At 36.5% G+C, this 14005-nt stretch overlaps 1 protein-coding gene across 6 annotated transcripts in view; it reads right to left on the minus strand.

The window, feature by feature from the left end:
- Positions 1-13512, minus strand: part of LOC126253432 (WASH complex subunit 5-like) — a 183143-nt gene extending 169631 nt beyond the window's left edge. For all 6 annotated transcript variants that reach the window (XM_049954772.1, XM_049954770.1, XM_049954771.1 and 3 more), the window contains exon 1: positions 13270-13512. The gene's annotated coding sequence lies outside the window, so the exon portion shown is untranslated. The remainder of the gene's footprint in view (positions 1-13269) is intronic.
- Between the last annotated feature and the right edge of the window lie 493 nt (positions 13513-14005).

Consider the following 14005-nt stretch of genomic DNA (forward strand, 5'->3'; position numbering starts at 1 on the left):
TTAGCGAGGCTGCAGAAGAGATACTGAGAAGAGAACAAAGCAAAAGGGTGGTTAAGTGGTTCGCCGTGGAATGCTTAACGGTAATACACGAGACAAATGAAACGAGACGAAGAATGTTGCAAAGGAACACAAGGTTAGCAGCAGAACAATACAGAGAAAAGAGGTAAAAGAGCGGATAAGCTTCGTAGGGTAAAGAAAAGGCAGCATGAAAGGAGAAGGATAGAGCAGCTGGATGAAATGGAAGACAATAAAGGGATCAGAAGGTTCTATGAAAGAACAAGAGATTTGAAGAAATGCTTCCAACCGCGAGCAGTTTTCTATAAGCATAAGGATGGAAATCTAATTGGAGATAAAAGTAAAGTCCTAGAAAGGTGGCAAAAGTATTTTATCGAACTGCTTGATGGTAAGAAGGGGATAAAGAAGAAGGAACCGTGATTGAGAATGAAAGGGAACAGGACTCAGAATTGGAATCAGAGTTAGATGTAGAGGATCGGAAAGAGGAAGTAGGACCAGAGCTAGAAGAAGTGAAGAATGCTATCAAAAGCCTAAAAAATAATAAAGCAGCAGGAGAAGATGGCATAGAGGGCGAATTATTAAAATATGGGGGGAAGAAAATGGAGGAGGCAGTCCATGAATTGATAAAGGAAATATGGATAAAGGAGGTAATGCCTAAGGATTGGAACTTGAGATAGTGCCACACAAAACAACAAGGGGTGGAAGCCCCTCCACGAAAAACACAAACACACCATAACACCACCGCCTCTGAATTTTACTGTTGGCACTACACATGCTGGCAGATGATATTCATCGGGCATTTGCCATATCCACACCCTGCTATCGGATCGCCACATTGTGTACCGCGATTCATCACTCCACACAGTGTTATCTTCCTGTTCAATCGTCCGATGTTTATGCTCCTTACAGCACGTGAGGAGTCATTTGGCATTTTCCGGCCTAATGTGTGGCTTATGAGCATACACTCAACCATGAAATCCAAGTTTTCTCACCTCCCGCCTGATTGTCATGGTACTTGTTGTGGATCCTGATGCAGTTTGGAATTCCCGTGTGATGGTCTGGATAGATGTCTGGCTATTACACATTATGACTCTCTTCAACTGTTGGCGGTCTCTGTCGGTCAACAGACAAGATTGGCCTGTACACTTTTGTGCTGTAGGGTCAATCCAAATGAAGTGGTCCAATAAAAATTAAGTTGGTTGCTTGACCATTTTTAAATATTTTAATTTTTTTATATGTGATTACCCTATATTTGTGAAGTTCAAAACAGTTGTTAGAAAAATTTTACCTTTCACCTTTACGGAATGGCGGCCATTTTAGTTTGTAAACGTGTGACGATGTTTCAGTTTAGTGACGTTAGCACAAATATGAATATCTCTGCACTGGGTTAAGTTATAACATTGCAATTGATATGATTGTTTTTAGAAAAAGAGTCCTCTACAATATTGTTTATTACATAAAATACCCTAAATTAAAAAATAACCGGTCAAAACGACCTCCATAGTTTGGTATCCAATTTTTCAAAAATCCACTTTTTAGACCCAAAAATAACAAACAAGGAGTAATTTATGAGAGTCTATTTTCTTCCTATAGTTAGATATCATACACTACTAGTCTCATATAGAGCAAGAACACTTACAAATGTTTCCTTAACTCTTTATGAAGTTTTGAAATTTGAAGATTTTCATTTTTTGTAAAGTATGGGGTTAGTTATCTAAGGTGGGACTGAATAAAATGGCCCTAAGCACTATGGGACTTAACATCTGAGGTCATCAGTCCCCTAGAACTTAGAACTACTTAACCCTAACTAACCTAAGGACATCACACACATCCATGCCCGAGGCAGGATTCGAACCTGCGTCCATAGCGGTCGCGCGGTTCCAGACTGAAGTGCCTAGAACCACTTGGCCACACCGGCCAGCGGGACTGAATATAAAAATATGATTTTTGCACAGTTTTTACACTTATATGATAGCAACATACAGTAAAAATTTCAACATTGATATCTGACTGTGAACAAAGATATGAATGTTTGAAAATGAGGAGATACTTCACATTACTCTACAACTGATCTTATGGCTGTCGCCTATTCATATATCATATTGGCGGGATATAATCAATTATTATTGAAGTAAGGTACTGAATTATACACAAAAAGTGGAAGCATTACTGAAAGTAACATTTATATTATTTTGACATACTAAAAATAAATATTTTCAGTTAACATCCTTTGAGATGCGACTGTTCCTAAAACTGGTGGTGAATGTTAAGAACACTTATTTCTTCAGACAGCTTCTTTGATATAGAAGAAGACCTCTCAGTTGCTGTGCTAAGTTCAAGCACTGAAAGTTTCCTTAAAACATTTTTCATTGGTATCTAAACTTTATCACTAGTAGATTTCTTGAATGATGTTCTTGGACCAGCATGGTAGTAAAAATGCACAAAAACATCAATGTTCTCCAAACTTATTCTTTCAACCTCTGCAAGCCAGCACTGTCCATTTTTCACACATGCTGCTATGCCATTCAACATTAAAGACAGAGATGTGATTTTACTGACATAATGATCCCCATAAATTTCGGTTTCTCGTGTTACGGTACATAACATCAAACTAAGTTTTCTCCAATGTCAAGGAATTTGTGAAAATGCCTTCTTCCGTTTATAGCTATACAGTTTTCAAACCTGATTTGAGGTGTTGTTTTCATATGCAGAACCACTTCTTCTTTCTTGATCAGAAAATATGCAATGCCTTTAATATTATCCTTGCAAAAGTCTTATATATCCTGTACTGTGAGTATTTGGTCTGTGGTTGGCCTTTGTAGGCTGGCTTTATTTACTTCATGTTTTGTTGTACCTCCTACTCCATTACATGCATTTTTACCATGGCAAGATGTACAAAGTGCCATTCAGCCTCCAACCAAAAGTCTACTTTGTGGTTGCACAAATTTGAAAAATTCTTTTTGTTCTTATACTGACTACCACTTCCATCTGAAAAGTATATCAGCTTCTCAACATAGGGAAAATTTTCTTTTATGTAATTTATTACATACTTTTGAAACACATGTAGAGCCAAAGTGTTGTGCTCCAAGTAGTCACTTAGAATGCAAATTGAAGAACTGCAAACTTCATCTTTCTCATTTTTAAAGTAGAGAATAAATGGATGCACTGTTGCCTGGTCATTGGCCCAGTAGTACCCTTGTATTGCATTCTCAATCACAAATGTAAAATTTTCCACAAAATCAGATAGCACTTTGCATTCAGTTTCATGAAGTTGTGCTTTTTTGTCCGTTAAAAACTTACTTTGGATTTAGAAACATAGTTGTGACTTTTGAGTTTTTGTTAAGTTATCAATTAAAGATTCCAAGTACTCTTCCTGAGATTTAACCATTGTTATCATTTCTGCCCTGTCAGTTGTGACCCACTATTTGAAGGTAATACTGTCTGGCATTTCCTCATCATATTCGTGATACCATTAAATCTAGTAACTGTTTGTAGTTAAGATCACTGAGTTATGCACCCACAATCATCAGTTTGACATTTTGGTGATATAAACAAACACATACGGAGTGTGTCCCTGAGGATCCAGCCAAAATACACCACTTCGGGCAGAGGTCACAAAATTTTTACTTTCCAATTTTGCATTCAGGATGAGAATTTTTGAAAGCTACATAAAGTTCATTTAAATTTGACAGCATTGGTCGTTTCTGCTTTGTTACTTTAACTCCATTTATAACAACTCTTTTGCTATCTTTGCAACCTGGGCACATTCTACTATTTTCATCATCTTCAAAAAAACTGCTGGATCTTTTTAATTGTTTTGGTTGTAACAGCCAACAAACTAGCAAATGTTTGAATGATGGATTTAATGAAAACAGATGTAAATATTAAACCTGTAAATATTAGAAGTTTAAATTTAATTCATGTACATAATTTTACTGTTTACTGACTGAGGATCATTAAAATTAATGAAACTCAACTTATTCTAATTATATTTCTGTAATGTCTTTGTCTGACATATTCCACACCCAGGATGATTCCCTCTTTTATGGGTCTATGGAATGAATACTTAATCTAATATAATTTAAAATCTAATCTTCACTTTTACCTACTCCTTTTTTCTTTCCTAAAACTGGAAGAATGCCTTTCTCTTTCACTAATTTTCAGGTTAGTTTAACCAAACAATGAGAAACATTGAATTCATGAACTATTTTTTCTCTTGACCATGAGTCAGGGAGCCAACTTAAAATTTTAACTTTTTCCTCTTTAGATATCATTGAACATTTAATTTTAATTTCTCTATTAAGCTCAAATATTCAGTGTCAGGTGATGCTGGTGGTAGGTTTCCTTCTTCTTTAGAAATAATGTTGGTACAGTATCTGTATTATTAAAACACGATTCCAAGTCTTTTCTAATTTTGTCTGAAAATTGTTGAACCTTATTTTCAATAGCTGCTTTTCTTTTTCTGTTACTTCATTTTATTATTTTCGACGCAGGAGATACGTCTAACTAAGAACAAGCAAAATCCAATGTGCTAACAGCTTCCTCAGTAGGAATATAGATGTCATTAACAAGGTTACATGATTCTGGCTCTGGATTTTCACAACAAATATTTTTGAGTAACAATTTGGGCACAGAGAATTTCCAAGAATCACATTACATTTCACTTGGGAAGCTGTTTCACTCTCACATAACAAGGAAAAATGTTCAAGTTTTATTTCCCTCAAACGTTTAGTAATAGGCTTTTATGAACTTTACGTAGATCACAGCACTTTCTTCCAAAAATGTGATTGTACTTCAGAATATATTTCTTCTCATGATACTCACACACTGATGTTACAGAAGAACTTACTCGGAATTTAAACAAAGTTTGTCAAACTTCATCATAGTCAATGACTTTTTCAAGTTTTTTGAAACTGAACCATAAACTGTTTTGTGACACACTTCACATGCTATCCATCCAACAGAGCACTGTTCATCCATGTTATTGCATTCCAGTTAATCTCTCAAAATTAATTACAAATTACACACAGAACAAAGCACTTAACACAGCCTACACTCTCGAAGTATGTACATCCACTTTAACAGAGGTTTCAGAACATACTGACTACAACAAGGCCACACGCAGCAATAATGTACTTCCACAATGCCACACCCAGCAATAATGTACTTCTTTATTGACAATAAACCTAAACGTACATGGGTATTTTTATTACAATAGAACAAAAGCAAAAGCTCCTATCGTTTCATATTGCATTATTAAAAATAAATAAACTAGATGAATATTGGGTGATGGTGTTAACTAAATATGTCACAATTAAATTTTATTACAAAGAAACAATAAACAACTTAAATAGGCAACCACCCTAAGATCAGTTGTAGAGTAATGTGAATTGTTGCTGTTGTTGTTGTGGTCTTCAGTCCTGAGACTGGTCTGATGCAGCTCTCCATGCTACTCTATCCTGTGCAAGCTTCTTCATCTCCCAGTACCTACTGCAACCTACATCCTTCTGAATCTGCTTAGTGTATTCATCTCTTGGTCTACCTCTACAATTTTCACCTTCCACACTGCCCTCCAATGCTAAATTTGTGATCCCTTGATGCTTCAGAACATGTCCTACCAACCGATCCCTTCTTCTAGTCAAGTTGTGCCACAAACTTCTCTTCTCCCCAATCCTATTCAATACCTCCTCATTACTTACATGATCTTCCCAACTTATCTTGAACATTCTTCTGTAGCACCACATTTCGAAAGCCTCTATTCTCTTCTTGTCCAAACTATTTATTGTCCATGTTTCACTTCCATACATGGCTACACTCCATACAAATACTTTCAGAAACGACTTCCTGACACTTAAATCTATACTCGATGTTGACAAATTTTTCTTCTTCAGAAACGCTTTCCTTGCCATTGCCAGTCTACATTTTATATCCTCTCTACTTCGACCATCATCAGTTATTTTGCTTCCCAAATAGCAAAACTCCTTTACTACTTTAAGTGTCTCATTTGCTAATCTAATTCCCTCACCATCACCCGATTTAATTCGACTACATTCCATTATCCTCGTTTTTCTTTTGTTGACGTTCATCTTATATCCTCCTTTCCAGACACTGCCCATTCTGTTCAACTGCTCTTCCAAGTCCTTTGCTGTCTCTGACAGAATTACAATGTCATCGGCGAACCTCAAAGTTTTTATTTCTTCTCCCTGGATTTTAATTCCTACTCCAAATTTTTCTTTTGTTTCCTTTACTGCTTGCTCAGTATACAGATTGAATAACATCCGGGAGAGGCTACAACGCTGTCTCACTCCCTGCCCAACCACTGCTTCCCTTTCATGCCCCTCGACTCTTATAACTGCAATCTGGTTTCTGTACAAACTGTAGATAGTCTTTTGCTCCCTGTATTTTACCAGTGCCACCTTCAGAATTTGAAAGAGAGTATTCCAGTCAACACTGTCAAAAGCTTTCTCTAAGTCTACAAATGCTAGAAACGTAGGTTTGCCTTTCCTTCATCTTTCTTCTAAGACAAGTCGTAAGGTCAGTATTGCCTCACGTGTTCCAACATTTCTACGGAATCCAAACTGATCTTCCCTGAGGTCGGCTTCTACCAGTTTTTCCATTCGTCTGTAAATAATTCGCGTTAGTATTTTGCAGCTGTGACTTATTAAACTGATAATTCGGTAATTTTCACATCTGTCAACACCTGCTTTCTTTGGAATTGGAATTATTATATTCTTCTTGAAGTCTGAGGATATTTCGCCTGTCTCATACATCTTGCTCACCAGATGGTAGAGTTTTGTCAGGACTGGCTCTCCCAAGGCCGCCAGTAGTTCTAATGGAATGTTGTCTACTCTCGGGGCCTTTTTTCGACTCAGGTCTTTCAGTGCTCTGTCAAACTCTTCACACAGTATCGTATCTCCTTTTTCATCTTCATCTACATCCTCTTCCATTTCCATAATACTGTCCTCAAGTACATCGCCCTTGTGTAGACCCTCTATATACTCCTTCCATCTTTCTGCTTTCCCTACTTTGCTTAGAACTGGGTTTCCATCTGAGCTCTTGATATTCATACAAGTGGCTCTCTTTTTTCCAAATGTCTCTTTAATTTTCCTGTAGGCAGTATCTATCTTACCCCTAGTGAGATAAGCCTCTACATCCTTACATTTGTCCTCTAGCCATTCCTGCTTAGCCATTTTGCACTTCCTGTCAATCTCATTTTTGAGACGTTTGTATTCCTTTTTACCTGCTTCATTTACTGCATTTTTATATTTTCTCCTTTCATCAATTAAATTTAATATTTCTTCTGTTACCCAAGGATTTCTACTAGCCCTCGTCTTTTTACCTCCTTGATTATCTGCTGCCTTCACTACTTCATCCCTCAGAGCTACCCAATATTCTTCTACTTTATTTCTTTCCCCCATTCCTGTCAATTGTTCCCTTATGCTCTACCTGAAACTCTGTACAACCTCTGGTTCTTTCAGTTTATCCAGTTCCCATCTCCTTAAATTCCCACCTTTTTGCAATTTCTTCAGTTTTAATCTACAGGTCATAAGCAATAGATTGTGGTCAGAGTCCACATCTGCCCCTGGAAATGTCTTACAATTTAAAACCTGGTTCCTAAATCTCTTTCTTGCCATTATATAATCTATCTGATACCTTTTAGTATCTCCAGGATTCTTCCATGTATACAACCTTCTTTTATGATACTTGAACCAAGTATTAGCTATGATTAAGCTATGCTCTGTGAAAAATTCTACCAGACGGCTTCCTCTTTCACTTCTTACAGACAAAAAAGGCTGCTTATGAAGGGTACATAGAAGGTGCAACAAACAAGTGCAAGGCAGCATGGCAGATTGTAGCACAAGAAAATCCCACTCGTCACACACATGAAACTCAGCTCACTCCAAGGGAACTAAATGACTACTTCATTAGCTCAATTAAAGAAATTGAAAGTAAGATAGAAAAAACAGATACATCTGCAAGCGATTTACTTAATGCCCTTCCACCAGTAGATCATGTCTTTAACTGGTATAGTATCACACCTGCTCAGATTAAAAGAACAGTCACAAAATTTTCAAATTCTAAAAGTATGGACTGCTACTGGCTCTCCAATTACATAGTAAAAAAAACTGTAGACTCGATCGTTAAACCATTGGCATTCATATTTAATAAATGTTTACAGTCAGGAGTGTTTCCCGACTCCCTCAAAATTTCCAAAGTTATTCCAGTGTTTAAAAAGGGTGACAAACTTCCTAAAAGTTATCGCCCAATCTCAATTGTGCCAATATTTTCTAAAGTATTTGAGTCACTTATGTACACTCAATTAAGTAGCTATTTTGAGACACACAACCTTTTGAGCAATAGTCAGTTCGGATTCCGACAGGGCAGAAATACCACTGCGGCCATCCTGGAAATTGTTGACCAGACATTAACAGCCTTTGAAGACCGGAATATGGTGTCACTTGTCTTGTGTGATCTGAGCAAAGCTTTTGACTGCATTCCCTTTGGCACCCTGGTTGCAAAACTAGAATTTTATGGTGTATGTAACCCAGCATTAGCAGTAATAGAGTCATATCTTCATAATAGAAGACAGTTTGTCTCAGTTAAAAATAATTACTCCCCTGTAGCAGCAGTTAGTACTGGTGTACCACAGGGCTCGGTTCTGGGACCCTTCTTCTTCATCATAGCCATCAATGACCTACCTCATCACATAAATAGTACTACCATATGCTATGCAGATGACACAACCCTCCTCACCTCACATCAGAACATCTCAGCTTTGGACAATAACACACAGGAATCACTCAAATCAGCCATCCACTGGTTCACATCCAATAAATTACTATGTAACTCAGAGAAAACACAACAGCTTCTCTTAGGGTTACCCAAAACCATAGAAAACAAAACTGTAAAACTATTAGGAATGCATATTGATTCCAAACTTAACTGGGAAGAACACGTAAATCAGGTCTGCAAAAAGCTTTCAAGAGTCTCCTATCTCCTTTGGAAACTTAGGGACATGATTAGCATGAACTTTCTGAGAACAATGTACTGTGGACTCTTCCAGTCACATATTACATATGGCCTTCTCATATGGGGGCACAGCTCTCACAGTAACAAAATTTTGTTGATGCAGAAAAAAATGCTGCGCATAATGTGTAAAGTCGGTCCCACGGAGCACTGTCGTCCTCTCTTTATAAGGCTAAGACTGTTGACCATTGTAAACTTGTATATTTATATCTGTGTGTTACACATTAAAAACAATGGTATGGAAGGTGTTGTCAGGGAAGAAATTCATAACTACAACACTAGAAGGAAGGCAGATTATGATATACCAAGACACAGACTAACAAAAAGTAGTAACTCACATAAAGTGAATACCTTAAAAATATTCAACAAACTACCGCAATCTGCTCGGGACATGCCCACAAAAATTCTTAAACAAAATTTGTACAATTGGTTATCTGACAATCCATTTTATTCTATGCAAGAATATTATGATCTGAGAAGCACAGAGATAAACCTGTAATTGCATAATTAACTCAATTAACTACTATATATACTGTTACAAAATATTTCATATCTAATACCTTTGTATTTCAACTGTGTTAGGTAACTACTTTATTTGCCAGTGTTATGATGTGTTACGTAACTACTGTGTTTGCTACTACAATGTAACTCATTTTTGGTACCTTTGTATGTATCTGAAACAAGAATATGTATTAAGCATTGCAGTCACCTGCTTAAGGTTTAGGTTATTTGTAAGTTACTCATATGCTAATTATATCTAGGCCTTATATATAGTGTCTGGAATATTAATATTATTTTATGTACTGACGAAGCCTATTTCATCTTGCATGATCAATGGCTAATAAAGAATCTTGAATCTTGAATCCATATTCACCTACTATGTTTCCTTCTCTCCCTTTTCCTACTCTCGAATTCCAGTCACCCATGACTATTAAATTTTCTTCTCCCTTCACTACCTGAATAATTTCTTTTATCTCATCATACATTTCTTCAATTTCTTCGTCATCTGCAGAGCTAGTTGGCATATAAACTTGTACTACTGTAGTAGGCGTGGGCTTTGTGTCTATCTTGGCCACTATAATATGTTCACTGTGCTGTTTGTAGTAGCTTACCCGCATTCCTATTTTTTTATTCATTATTAAACCTACTCCTGCATTACCCCTATTTGATTTTGTATTTATAACCCTGTATTCACCTGACCAGAAGTCTTGTTCCTCCTGCCACCGAACTTCACTAATTCCCATTATATCTAACTTTAACCTATCCATTTCCCTTTTTAAATTTTCTAACCTACCCGCCCGATTAAGGGATCTGACATTCCACACTCCGGTCCGAAGAACGCCAGTTTTCTTTCTCCTGATAACGACGTCCTCTTGAGTAGTCCCTGCCCGGAGATCTGAATGGGGGACTATTTTACCTCCGGAATATTTTACCCAAGAGGACGCCATCATCGTTTAACCATACAGTAGAGCTGCATGCCCTTGGAAAAAGAATTATATCCTCATTTTCAAAAATTCATATCTTTGTTCACAGTCAGATATCAATGTTGAAATTTTTAGAGTACATTGCTATCATATAGGTGTACAAACTGTGCAAATATCATTTTTTATATTCAGTCCCACCTGAGATAACCCACCCTAAACTTTACAAAAAAATGAAAATTTTCAAATTTCAAAAATTCATAAAAAATTAAGAAAACATTTCTAAGTGTTCTTCCTCAATATGAGGCTAGTAGTGTATGTTATGTAACTATAGGAAAAAAATAGACTCTCATAAAGCACGCCTTGTTTGTTATTTTTGGGCCTAAAAAGTGGATTTTTGAGAATTTGGATACCCAACTTTGGAGGTCATTTTGAGTGGTTATTTTTGAATTTAGGGTACTTCGTGTAATAGACAATGTTGTAGAGGACACTTTTCTAAAAACAATCATGTCAATTGCAATGTTGTAACTTAACGCAGTGCAGAGATATCCAAATTTTCGCCAATGTCTCCAGACTGAAAAATCGTCACGGGCCTACAAATAAAAATGGCCACCATCCAGTAAAGGTGCAAGATAAATTATTTTAAAAAACTGTTCTGAACTTCTCAAATATAGGGCAATCACATATAAAAAAATTAAAATATTTAAAAATGGTCAAGCAACCATCACTGGACCACTTCATATCGATTGACCCTGTACATGTCCCTTCATGTTTCCATTTCACTATCACATCAGGAACAGTGGAATTAGGGATGTTTATGAGTGTGGAAATCTCGTGTACAGACATATCGCACAAGTCACACCCAATCCCTGACCACATTCAAAGTCTGCGAGTTCTGTGGAGCGCCCCATTCTGCTCTCTCACGATGTCTAATGACTACTAAGGTCGCTGATACGGAGTACCTGGCAGCACAATGCACCTAACATGAAAAACATATGAGTTTGGCGGTGTCCAGATACTTTTCATCACATAGTGGATAAGGCAACCACTCATCTACAGTGGACAAAACAGCACTCACACTAACTTTGAGCACTAGTTCTTATCCTAACAATAGAACACACACTCACCACACAACCACACTGGTACCAAAATGTAGGCTACTGTGGCTAGGCAAGACTTGCCATCATCACAGGAGTGTGCGTTTGGGTATCTGTGTGGTTCTGTGTCTGAATGTGTGTGTTATTGCTATAAATGATCTAGTGCAACTTATTGCAAATTAGTTATTTATTCAATTGTGTGCCCCCCCCCCTCCTCATACTGATATGTATATTTTTTCACATAATAAACTCGTGTAATTACCTTAAATTTTTTGAAGAACAAAAATTAGACTGTACCTAACTTTAGTGTGCTATAACTCTATCTGCTCCTTATGCATTCCTTAATTTAGAACAGTACTAGAATACCACAAATCACAAACAGGAGTATTACCTATGAGGAACATTACAAAAGTTCTCCCTTCTAAATAATTTCTGTAGCCTATATGCATACAACTATACGTAATCCACAAGCTACTACAGTCAATGTACGTCAGATGGTGCACAGTAAATTATGCCTTCCATTCAATTCTAGTATAACCGTCATGGCCATTATGTGACATCTATGTGGAATGAACAAATATTTTTTCTCGATTTGTTTCAGAAAGCCCCATCACAATTTTGAGATTAAGCCATACAATAGCTCAATTTTTATTATACCATTTCACACTTAATGTGGCTGTGATTTTCTTGCACTGAATAAAAAATTCTATGAAAAACAACATAGATCATATCTGAATCTTCCCGTAACTTATGGTAACATACGTCGATAGCTGCAGAGTGAGGGAGTAAAAGGTGTTTCATTATTATGTGCCAACAGGTCATGAGCAGGTTCCTTGTCACAAATACTGGGAAACATTCGCACAGTATGGTGTAAAGAGATTTTCGAATGGATGTGTAATTTAATGATAAATTAGAAGCAGATTGTGATAAAGCGAAGAAATTTGGTAAACTCAAACTATTCGGGATACATAATCGTAAAGAAAAGGGTTACATGGACTAAAGCCCTTGACGCATTAAACATCGAATCGCTTCCTGAATTTGATTAGAATCTGTAGCCCTCAAGTTGAAGCAAGTTTAAATGATGTGTTACGAAGGAGCGTAAGAAAGAAATTTTAAAACTTGTCACTCATAATATTTTGGGCGGGAAGGAAATATGTGGTTACGGATTGAGTTCAGCTGTCCAGCCCACTCTACCGTTTCTCGGTTAAAAAAAGAGATTTGGAGATTTTTCCGTGAAAAATATCAATTTCTAATACATTGCGATCAAGAGATTCCTACAAAAAGAGGCTAGTATAGTGTTACACATACACATATAATTCTTATAAATTTATGTAAATTAATCGACAGAGTGCCCATGAAATATGTAATTCTGTGGCGTACTAAGAGAAATTGAAAACACAAAAAAACCTGTAGAACCGGTAGATGATCTAGTCCAAGTTACTCGTCCAATGTGGATTTAACTGGAAAGACGTTTAAATCTGCAAGTAATACTTGGTTCTAATTTTCGACATTTAAAAATAAATTAACTCTCAGCTACCCATTAATATAAACCGTTTTAACGTAATGACAACAGAAAGCACAGAAACTAACTCATTAATATAAAATTTCGCCACACATACAGAACAAACCGGTCGGCACATCATTTATCCATTTAACAAATTGTTTCTCTCACTTAACCCATCCATCAAATATTCATATTCGCAACTCACCATTCGCCTACGATAATATTTAATGTTGTCTGAAGTGTGACTTCCTTTCTGCTCGTTTTTGTTTGGTGCATTCATTAATCACATTTGTAAGTATACAAAACGATGACTAAACTGTCATTATCATTGTCATAATTTCGGAAAATTTTATTTCATCTGTCACAAAACTGCAGTGCATGAAACATAAATACTGCATAAACACGCAAACACGGGAAAGAATATATTTTGCTGTCACATGTCAACTAAATAAACAAACGTGAAATACATATCAAACAAGAACGTGATCGACTTGTATGTATCGATATTCTGGAGGAAGCGATAAATAGAGGGTATAGGGATTAGTTATATTCTATTTTATTCACTTCTTGTTCCTTGGATCTGTTCCTTGGAACTGCATTACTCGGATATAGAACATGTCACATGTAACAACTACTTGCTGTATAGTTACCCAATATGACGAAGAAGAGAAATCGATGGCGTATATTGGGGATAAAGTAATAAATGATCCACACATCTTAGCAAACTATGTAAACGAGCATTTTCTAAGTATTGCAGAAAAGTTACAGCAAAAAATACGCCAAGCAAATATAACACCTGTAAATAATGTTGCACTAAATACAATGATGTTACTTCCAACCACAGAGAATGAACTCAGTAAAACAATTCAAAAATAAAAAGTCAGTAGGCTTACATGAAGTACCAATGTGTGTACCAAATCAATGCACAGGGATTATACAAG

This window comes from Schistocerca nitens, chromosome 4 (genome assembly GCF_023898315.1).
Source record: "Schistocerca nitens isolate TAMUIC-IGC-003100 chromosome 4, iqSchNite1.1, whole genome shotgun sequence".
Classification (NCBI taxonomy): Eukaryota; Metazoa; Arthropoda; class Insecta; order Orthoptera; family Acrididae; genus Schistocerca; species Schistocerca nitens.